The sequence below is a fragment of the Aotus nancymaae genome, unplaced genomic scaffold, assembly GCF_030222135.1.
Source record: "Aotus nancymaae isolate 86718 unplaced genomic scaffold, 86718_ANA_hifiasm-v0.15.2.pri h1tg000058l, whole genome shotgun sequence".
NCBI lineage: Eukaryota > Metazoa > Chordata > Mammalia > Primates > Aotidae > Aotus > Aotus nancymaae.
The window spans coordinates 10,451,317-10,461,402 of NW_026988472.1; the positions used below are offsets into that span (position 1 = coordinate 10,451,317).

At 43.6% G+C, this 10,086-nt stretch overlaps 1 non-coding gene across 1 annotated transcript; it reads left to right on the forward strand.

Moving 5' to 3' along the window:
* The first annotated feature begins 9,977 nt into the window (after positions 1-9,977).
* LOC135269979 (U6 spliceosomal RNA) lies at positions 9,978-10,086 on the forward strand. The gene has a single exon (XR_010338209.1). It is a non-coding gene; the product is annotated as a U6 spliceosomal RNA (small nuclear RNA).

Here is a 10,086-nt window from a genome sequence, read left to right on the forward strand (position 1 = left end):
CCAGCCTGGACAACATGGTGAAACCCCATCTCTACAAAAAATACAAAAATTAGCCAGGCATGGTGGCGGGTGCCTGTAATCCCAGCTATTTGGGGGGCTGAGGCCAGAGGATTGCTTGAACCCAGAAATTAGATGCTGCAGTGAGCCGAGATCATACTACTGCATTACAGCCTGGGGATAAAGTGAGATCCTGTCTCAAAAAAATAAGAAAATGAAATAGCCAGAGCGTAGCCACTTTATAATGTTGTTTAAGCACAAACAAAAATAAGGTCACTGTGTTGCTCATAAAATACCAAACATTCTCCTCTCTTGGTTAAAATGAGTGACTGCTACTTCCTTACCAGTGACAGCATTAGCCTGACTCTAGTCTGCCCTCCCTATAGATAAGATTTATTGAAATACCCAATTGTAAAATTGCCTTTGTTTTCTAGGATCATCCAATCTAGAGTGAGCCCCCATTTCCTTAGACCCTCCCTGTAAATCACTCCATCAAACCCCACTACCCCACAGTTCCCCATGGAGTGTGTTCTCCCTCACTGCAATGAGTAAATTGTTCCAACTTGTTCAACTACAGGTATGTTCCTGGGTGGGGTGAGGGTCTTTGGCTAAAGGACACTGGCAAGCAGTGTCTCTGGCTTTAAACCACAGATGCCAGTAGCACCCCCCTCACACACACACACACACACACACACACACACACACACATTTGTGACAGCCAGAATGTCCTTAGATATTGCCAAATGTACTTTAGGGGGCAGAATTGGCTCTGGTTGAGAACCATTGGTCTGGGGTATGAAGCGTTTGAACAATTTGGAGGTCTTTGTCTGAGATTTATGTTCACTGAGAGGTATTTGGGTCTATGTCTCAGAGTGTGAGGTCTGTGGTCTGTCTTATGGTTTCTGTCCCAAGGTTTAAAAGCTCTGAGGTCTTTGGGGTTGCTATATCAGGAATGAGTGACCTTATCACATACCAAATCCAGACATGAGTCATGTGTGACATCCCCCTTTCCCTCTGCTTGGACCATATGCCAGTTCAGAAAGGTAGTGAGTGTTGGGCATGGTGGCTCACGCCTATAATCCCAGCATTTGGGAGGCCAAGGTGGGTGGATCACTTAAGGTCAGGAGTTCGAGACCAGCCTGGCCGACATGGCGAAACTCCATCTCTACTAAACATACAAAAATTAGCCAGGTGTGGTGGCATATGTCTGTAATCCCAACTACGCTGGACGCTGAGGTTGCAGTGAGCCAAGATCACACCACTATACTCCAGCCTGGGCGACAGAGCAAGACTCTATCTCCAATTAAAAAAAAAAAAAGGCGGTGAGAAGTAGGAGCCCCATGATTGGTTGTGAACTCCTCCACTCCACTCCACATTAGGAGCGGGATTCACAGCAATCTCAGCCTCTTTGTCTAGATCAGCAATGTCCAACCTTTTCGCTTCCCTGGGCCACATTGTAAGAAGAATTGTCTTGGGCCACACAAAAAATACAGTAACACTAATGATAGCTGATGAGCTAAAAAAAAAAAAATCACCAAAACATCTGATAATTTTTTTTGTTTGTTTGTTTGTTTTTGTTTTTTGAGACAGAGTCTTACTCTGTTGCCAGGCGCCAGGCTGGAGTGCAGTGGTGCAATCTTGGCTCACTGCAATCTCTGCCTCCTGGGTTTAAGCAATTCTCCTGCCTCAGCCTCCCGAGTAGCTGGGACTACAGGTGTGCGCCACCATGCCCAGCTAATTTTTGTATTTTTTAGTAGAGACAGGGTTTCACCATGTTGGTCGGGATGGTCTCGATCTCTTGACCTCGTGATCTGCCCGCCTCGGCCTCCCAAAGTGCTGGGATTACAGGCATGAGCCACCGCACCTGGCCAACATCTGATAATGTTTTAAGAAAGTTTACGAATTTGTGTTAGGCTGCATTCAAAGCTGTCCTGGGCCTCATGTGGCTCGTGGGCTGTGGGTTGGGCAAGCTTGGCCTATACCATGAAGTATAAGTGACCAGCTTCCTTCAGAACCTATCTTGCCCTCTGTTCTGGAGGGCACAGTCTCCTTTGACACTGTTTGTGAAGATCGTGTTGTAGGGAGATGTTTGTTCTGTGTCTCCTGACACCAGCCACTGAGTGGGGACCCCCATCTCTCAGGATAGACGTTGCTCAGATGGATGTTGGAGTCCATCTCCCCTCAGGCTTTGATCACACTGATGATAACAGGTGGACTTTGGAGCCTGATAGACCCTCTTTCTTTCTTTCTCTTTCCTTTTTTTCCTTCCTTTCCTTCCTTTCCTTCCTTCCTTCCCTCCCTTCCCTCCCTTCCCTCCCTTCCCTCCCTCACCCCTTCCTTCCTTCCTTCCTTCTTTTCTTTTCTTTTTTTTGATGGAGTCTTGCTCTGTCACCCAGGTTGGAGTGCAGTGGCAGGATCATGGCTCACAGCAACCTCCACATCCCAGGTTCAAGCAATTCTCCTGCCTCAGCCTCCTGAGTAGCTGGGATTACAGGCACTCGCCACCATACCCAGCTAAGTTTTGTATTTTTAGTAGAGATAGGGTTTCACCGTGTTGGTTAGGCTGGTCTCAAACTCCTGACTTCGTGATCCGCCCACCTCAGCTTTCCAAAGTGCTGGGATTACAGGCATGAACCACCGCACCTGGCCTTGATAGACCCTCTTTCAAAGCCTGGAACCCCCAAGTCCTGGTTTGATGGTAGAAGAGTCCAGCGTTTTGGTTCATCTCTCTAAACTTTGATCTGCTGAGGTTTTTACAAGACTGTTAAGAATCAGTAGGACGATGCACAGTCCACACACACTTTCCTGATTTCGGTCCCTTCCCCCTAATCCCACATCCCTTCTGAAAGCAGAATTCAGGCCTCGTGGGAAGGGAAGCAAGCAATCCATGTAAATGCCAGGGGCCAGTGTGGGCCTGGGACTGTCTCAGTTGGAACTTAGGAGTCATGTGCACATGTTGTTTAATGTAAATGTATGTTGGGTTTCAGAAAGAGTAAGCACTTCCCAGAATTGTGTCTTCTCTAGTAAATCCACAATTTTACTTCAGTTGTTCTCTTGAGAACATGCATAATAGATAGTGTACCATGAGGCAGGGATGCACAGTGAGGAAAAACTGTGTTCTTCTTCTGAAAACTGTAAATCTGGTTATAAGACAGGTTTATACATTTATGTGAGAGGCAGGGTATGAGCTCCAGAGAAAGACTTTAGGGGGGAGGATGCAGGGCCTCAGTGGCTCAAAGTAGTTTCAAGAGAAATAAAAAATACTTTGGACTAAATGAAAATCAAAATAAAACTTGCCAAATTTGTGGGATGCAGCAAAGCAGTACTTACCTAGAGGAAAATTTAAAAGGCACTATGACTTTTCTTGGATCACTGAGTCTAGTAGAAGCCAGCCATCGTGCGAGGATGCTCAAACAGCCAAAAGCTGGTAAATTTTGGGATTATTTGTTATGTGGCAAAAAGAGGTGTTTCTGAGCTCTTTAATGGTCTGTCTGGAGTTTGAGACTTTTGAGCTTTTTCTTGGTCTGTATCCATGCCATGATGTCTGGGTCTTTGGGGCATTCTGTGTCTCACATTTTTAAGTGTCTGACCTTTTGGAGTTCTCTCTCTAGGTTTTTAGATCTCTGAATTATTTGGGGATCTATGTCCCAAAGCATGGGGATTCTGGGCTGTTTTTTTCTGTTCATATCCAGAATGTGATCAAGTCCAGAATTTGAATTATCTGAACTCTCTGGCAGTCTCTTCTGGGTATGAGGTCACTGGGGTGTTTGGCAGTCTGTGCCTCAGGTTTCACATCCATGAACTCTTTGGAGGACTGTGTATTGTTTGTTTATTCTTTGAGGTATATGAATTTCTAAGTCTCAGGAAGAGACATCACCAAGGTGACTGGAGTCTGCATCCAGAACACTAGGTGTCAGCTGTTTGGGCCTCTGAGTCCCTGGATATGAAGTCTCTAATGTCTTTGAGAGCCTGTGTCCCAATTTTGATATTTCTGAGTTTGAGGACAGAGGGAATCAGTTCTCTGCACTGTTTATGAGTATATATCTCAGGATGTAAGGCTCCTGAGCTGGTTGTGAGTATCCCTGACATGTATGACACAGTATATGAGATCTCGGTTTATATGTGTATATACCAGGTTGTAAGGTATCTGAACTCTTTGATCATGTGTGTCCAAGGTCGTGGAGTCTCTAATCTGTTTGAGTCTAGATTTCCCAGAATAAGAGATTTCTGATTTTTTTTGTGGGTATATATTCTAAGATATGAGTTCTGTGATCCATTTGGAAGTATATTTGAGGTTTCTGCTCTGTTTGTGGGTATATGTCCAATGGTGTAAAGTTTCTGATCTGCTTGTGAGTATTCATCCCAGGTTATGAGACCTCTGATGTGCTTGTCATTGTATGTCCCAGGATGTGAGGTCTCTCTTCATGAGTGCATGTCAAGGGTGTGAGGTCTCTGATCTGTTTTTGGTTTTATGTCCCTGAATGTTAGATCTCTGATCTCTTTGTGGGTGTATGTGCCAAGGTGTGAGTCTCAGCTTTTTGTGGCTATCTTTTCCTGGATGTTATATTTCCTGAGCTTTTCTGGTTGTATTTTTTTTAGGGATGTCAGTACTCTAATCTGTTTATTTGGTGTGTGTTGAAGAATATGAGGACTATTCTGTCTGAGGGTGTATGTCCTAGGGCATGAGGTCGCTGCTGTAGCTGTGGGTATACATCTCTGGGTGTGAGGTCTCTAAAATGTTTGTGGGTATATTTCCCAGGATATGAGTTTCCTGAGCTCTTAGTGGGTGCATGTCCCAGAATGTAAGGTCTCAGATTTGTTCATCCCTGTATATGTGAAGTGTCAAGAGTATGAGGCCTCTGATATTTTTTTGGCTGTATGTTCCAGGGTATGAGGTCTCTGATCTGTTTGGGGTGGATTGCTCAGAGTGAGTTCTCGAGTATGTTTGTAGTTATATGAGCTAGGATTTAGGTCTCTGATCTTTTTGGGTGTGTAAGTCCTATGGTGTGAAATCTCTGAGCCCTTTGATGGTATATATGCAGAGGTGTGAGGTGTCTAATTTGTTTGGTGTTGTATTTCCCAGCATGTGAGGTCTCTGATCCATTTGTTGCTATATACTAGTATGTGATTTTCATTGGTGTATGTCAAAGTCAGTTTGTTGATATATTTCTCAGGATATGAGATCTCTGATCTGTTTCTGGATGTATGTTCCCAAGTAAGAAGTCTCTGATCCATGTGCCCACATATGTCTCTTTATGTAAGGTCTCTGATCTGTTTATGGATATACTGAGTTTGAGCTCTTTCGTCTGGTTTCAGGACACGCAAGCCCCAAAATTGAGTCTTAGCCCACCCAGGAGGGTTCTTGGCTTTGCCTAGGAAGGAATTCAAGGATAAGCTGGTGGTGTTAAACAGCAGCTTTTATTGAAGCAGCAGTGTATAGCAGCAGCAGAGGTACTGCTCCTTGTGGATCAGGGCTACCCATAGGCAGTGTGCCCAGAGTAGCAGCTCAGAGGCAGTTCTGCAGTCATATTTATACCCACTTTTAGTTACATGCAAATTAAGGGGCAGTTTATGCAGAAATTTTAGATGTCTGGGCTATTTCTGCAAGTATGTCCCAGGATGTAAGGTTGACCTCTCTGATATATTTGTAGATGTATTTATTAGAATAGATCTCTGACATGTTTGTGGATGTATGTCTCAGTGTGTGAGGTCACTGATCTGATCTGTGTTTGTGCATATATGTCCCAGGATTTTAGGTCTGTGATGTGTTTGTCATTGTAATTATCAGTATGTAAGGCATCTTTCATGGGTATATACTAAGAATAGAAGTTCTCTGATATGGTTGTGATTGTATGAACCTAAGTGTGAGGTCTCTTATCTGTTTGTGGGTGTGTCCCACAGTGTGAGGTTCCCGAGCTGGTTGGGGGCTTATTTACCAGGATATAAGGCTTATGACCTTTTTCTTGTTGTGTGCCTCAGGATGTGAGGTCTGTGGCTATCATTGTGTATCCTGGTGTGTGTAATCTTTTTCATGAGTGCATGTAAAAAATGTAAGGTCTCTGATCTATTTGTGATTTTATGTCCCTGCATATTAAGTCTCTGATCAGTTTGTGGATTTAATTCCTAGAGTTTGGCGTCATTAATGTGTTTGCAAGTGTATGTCCCATGATGTGATGTCTCTGACGTTTTTGAAGATGTGTGAGATATTTCATGTATTCCTCAGTGTATTTCCAAACATGAGGTCTCTCAACTATGTGACGGTGTATGTTCTATGATGTGAGGCTCCTTTTTTTTTTTTTTCAGGTTTATTCCCAAGGATATGAGCTCTCTTGTCTCTTTTGGGTGGTATGTCACAATTCGAGAGGACTGATTCATTTCTGAGTTGATTTCCCAGTATGTGAAGTCTCTGATCTGTTTGTGGTATATATTGCAGGATTTAATTTTTTTTTTTTTTTTTTTTTTGAGACTGAGTCTTGCTCTATCACCAGGCTGGAGTGCAGTGGCAAGATCCCAGCTCATTGCAACTTCCGTTTTCTGCTTTCAAGTAATTCTCCTGCCTCAGCCTCCTGAGTAGCTGGGACTACAGGCATGCACCACCACGCCTGGCTAATTTTTTTGTATTTTTAGTACAGACGGGGTTTCACCATGTTGGCCAGGATGGTCTCCATCTCTTGACCTTGTGATCCACCCGCCTCAGTCTCCCAAAGTGGTGGGATTACAGGTGTGAGCCACTGCGCCCAGCCCTTTCTTTTGTTTGTTTTTTCGCTCTGTCGCCCAGGCTGGAGTGCAGTGGTGCAATCTCTACTCAATGCAGCCTCTGCCTCGTGGGTTCAAGCGATTCTCCTGCCTCAACCTCCTGAGGAGCTGGGATTACAAGCATGCACCACCACGCCCGGCCAATTGTTGTATTGTTAGTAGAGATGGGCTTTCACCATGTTGGCCAGGCTGGTCTCAAGCTCCTGATCTCAAGAGATCTTCCTGCCTTGACCTCCCAAAATGCTGGGATTACAGGTGTGAGCCACTGAACCCAGCCTTAGTTTGTATTTATAGATATACATACCAGGCTTTGAGGACTCTCACGTTTCTATACATGTTCTGGGTATACTTAATATAATCAGTTTAGTTGTGATTGTCCAGGGTGTGGGGTTTCAAAGAGCCCATCATGAGTATATGTCTTTTGGTCTGAATCCTCTGATCTCTTTGTGGGTACATGTGGGTACCTGTTCCTGGATATGAGCTCTATGATCTTTTTGTGGGTATATGTCACAGGATATTAGATCTATGATCTATTTCTGGCTTTTTTTTCCATAGCATGTCTGGTTTCTGATGTGCTTATAAGTGTATGTTGCAGCATTTAGGATCTCTGATCATATATAGTCTCTGACGTGTTTTGGAGTATATCCCATAATGTGAGCTCCCTGAGCTGTTTGTTGGTGTATATCTCAGAGTGTGAGGTCTCTGATAACTTTTTTTTTTTTGAGACAGAGTCTCGTGCTGTCGCCCAGGCTGGAATGCAGTGGTTCAATCTCGGCTCACTGCAACCTCTACCTCCCGGGTTCTAGCAGTTCTCCTGCCTCAGCCTCCCAAGTAGCTGGGACTACAGGTGCATGCCACATACCTGGCTAATTTTGTATTTTTAGTAGAGGCGGGGTTTCACCATGTTGGCCAGGCTCCTGACCTCAAATGATCCACCCACCTCGGCCTCCTAAAGTGCTGGGATTACAGGCATGAGCCACCATGCTTGGCCATCTCTGATATCTTTATGGGCATATGTTGCAGGGTTTGACGCCTGTGGTCTCTGTGTGGTTACATGTCTAAGTTATGAGGTCTCTAATCTGTTTGCTGATGTATATCCCAGCATGAGAACTCTCTGATCTTTTTTTTTGTTGTAGGTATATGCTTAATGGTGTGAAGATTCTGATGTGTTTTCTGGTAAATGAACTGGGTTGAGATAAGTCAGACATCCTTAAGGGAGTTTTTTCAGGACGTGAGTTCCCTAATGTTTCTGAATACATATCCTAGGATGTGATATCTCAGAGCTATTTGTGGATGTATATTCCAGGTGTGAGTTTTCTCAGCCATTTATGGATGTATATCCCAGGTTGTTAGATATCATTAGGCTTTTGGCATCATTTACAAGCATATGAGATTTCTGATTTGTATGCTTATATACATAACAGGTTGCAAGGCTTATTATTATTTTTGTTATTTATTTTATTTTATTTTTAGATGGAGTCTCACTCTGTTGCCAGGCTGGAGTGCAGTAGCATGATCTTGGCTCGCTGCAACCTCCAACTCCCTGGTTCAAAGCAGTTCTCCTGCCTCAGCCTCCCAAGTAGCTGGGATTACTGGCATGCATCACCACGCCCAGCTAATTTCTTGTATTTTTAGTAGAGACGGGGTTTCACCATGTTGGCCAGGATGTTCTCAATCTCCTGATCTTGTGATCCGCCTGCCTTGGCCTCCTGAAGTGCTGGGATTGAAGGCGTGAGCCACCGTGCCTGGCCTTTGTTTGTTAAACTGTGTACTTTCAGGGTATGAGGTTTCTGAGCTCTTTGTTGATATATGTCTCAGGGTCAAGGCCTTTGATATGTTTGCAAGTATATGTCCCAGGATCATGGCTCTCTCATCTCTTTGTGGGTGTGTATCCCAAGATGTCAAGTATCTTTAATTTTTCTGGGTGTATTTGCCAGGATGTGAGATCTCTAACATATTGTGGGTTCTTGTTGCAGGATTTTAGACCTGATCCATTTTGGTTATATTTCTCAGATGAAATCTCTGATCTATTTGTGTGTATATATTACAGTATGTGAGTTTTAAAAAAATATCTCGGCTGGGCACAGTGGCTCACACCTATAATCCCAGCACTTTAGAAGGCTGAGATGGAAGGATCACTTGAGCCCAGGAGTTTGAGATCAGCCTGGTAAACATAGTGAGACCCTGTCTATACAAAAAATAAAAAATTAGCCAGGCTTGGTGGTGCACCCATAGTCCTAGCTACTTGGGAGGCTGAGGTGAGAGAATCTACTTGAGCCCAGGAGTTTCAGGCTGCAGTGTGTTTTTATTGCACCACTGCACTCCAGCCTGGATAACAGAGTGAGACTCTGTCTCAAAAAAAAAAAAAAAAAAAAAAAGATCTCTTTTGCTTGCATATCAAGGGCATGAGATCTGTTCTGTTTGTGGGTATATGTACCAATTTGTGAGATCTCAGACCCGTTTGTGGGTGTATGTCCCAGAACACGTGTGTGTCTGCTCTCTTTAGATGTATGTCTCAAGGTAGGAGATCTCTGATCACTTTCTAATGTGTAACTCAGGATGAGGTATGTGAGCTGTTTGCAGTGTGTGTCCCAGCATTTCAGGTCTCTGAGCTTTCTGGATGTGTGTGAAGTCTCCCATTGTTTGTGCATGTATGTTTCTGCTCTGTGGACTTGAGGCCTCTGATTGTCCTAATCTTTGGAAACTGTCATGCTAAAAGGTACTTTGCAAACAACATGGATGGAACTGAAGGCCATTATCCTAAGTGAAATGACTCCAACAGAAAGTCAAAAACTGCATGTTCTCACTTTTAAGTGGGAACTAAACAATGGGTACACATGGATATACAGAGTGGAATAATAGACACTGGAGACTCCAAAACATGTGAGGGTGGAAGAGGGGTGAGGGATGAAATACCACCTATTGTATACAGTGTACATTATTCATGTGGTAGGTACACTAAATGCCCAGACTTCACCACTACAGAAGATATCCATGTATTAAAAACGCACTTGTACCCCTAAATCTATAAAAATTTGTATTTAAATTAATATATAAAAATTTAAGTGCTTGCTTCAACAGCACATATAGTAAAATTAGAATGCTACATAGAAGATTAGCATGGCCAGGCATGGTGGCTCACGCCTGTAATCCCAGCACTTTGGGAGGCTGAGGTGGGTGGATCACCTGAGGTCAGGAGTTCAAGACCAGCCTGACCAATATAGTGAAACCCCATCTTAAAAAATAAATAAATAAAAGAAAAAAAAAGAAGATTAGCATCGCCCCTATGCAAGGATGACATGCAAATTCATGAAGCGTTCCAGAAAAATTTTT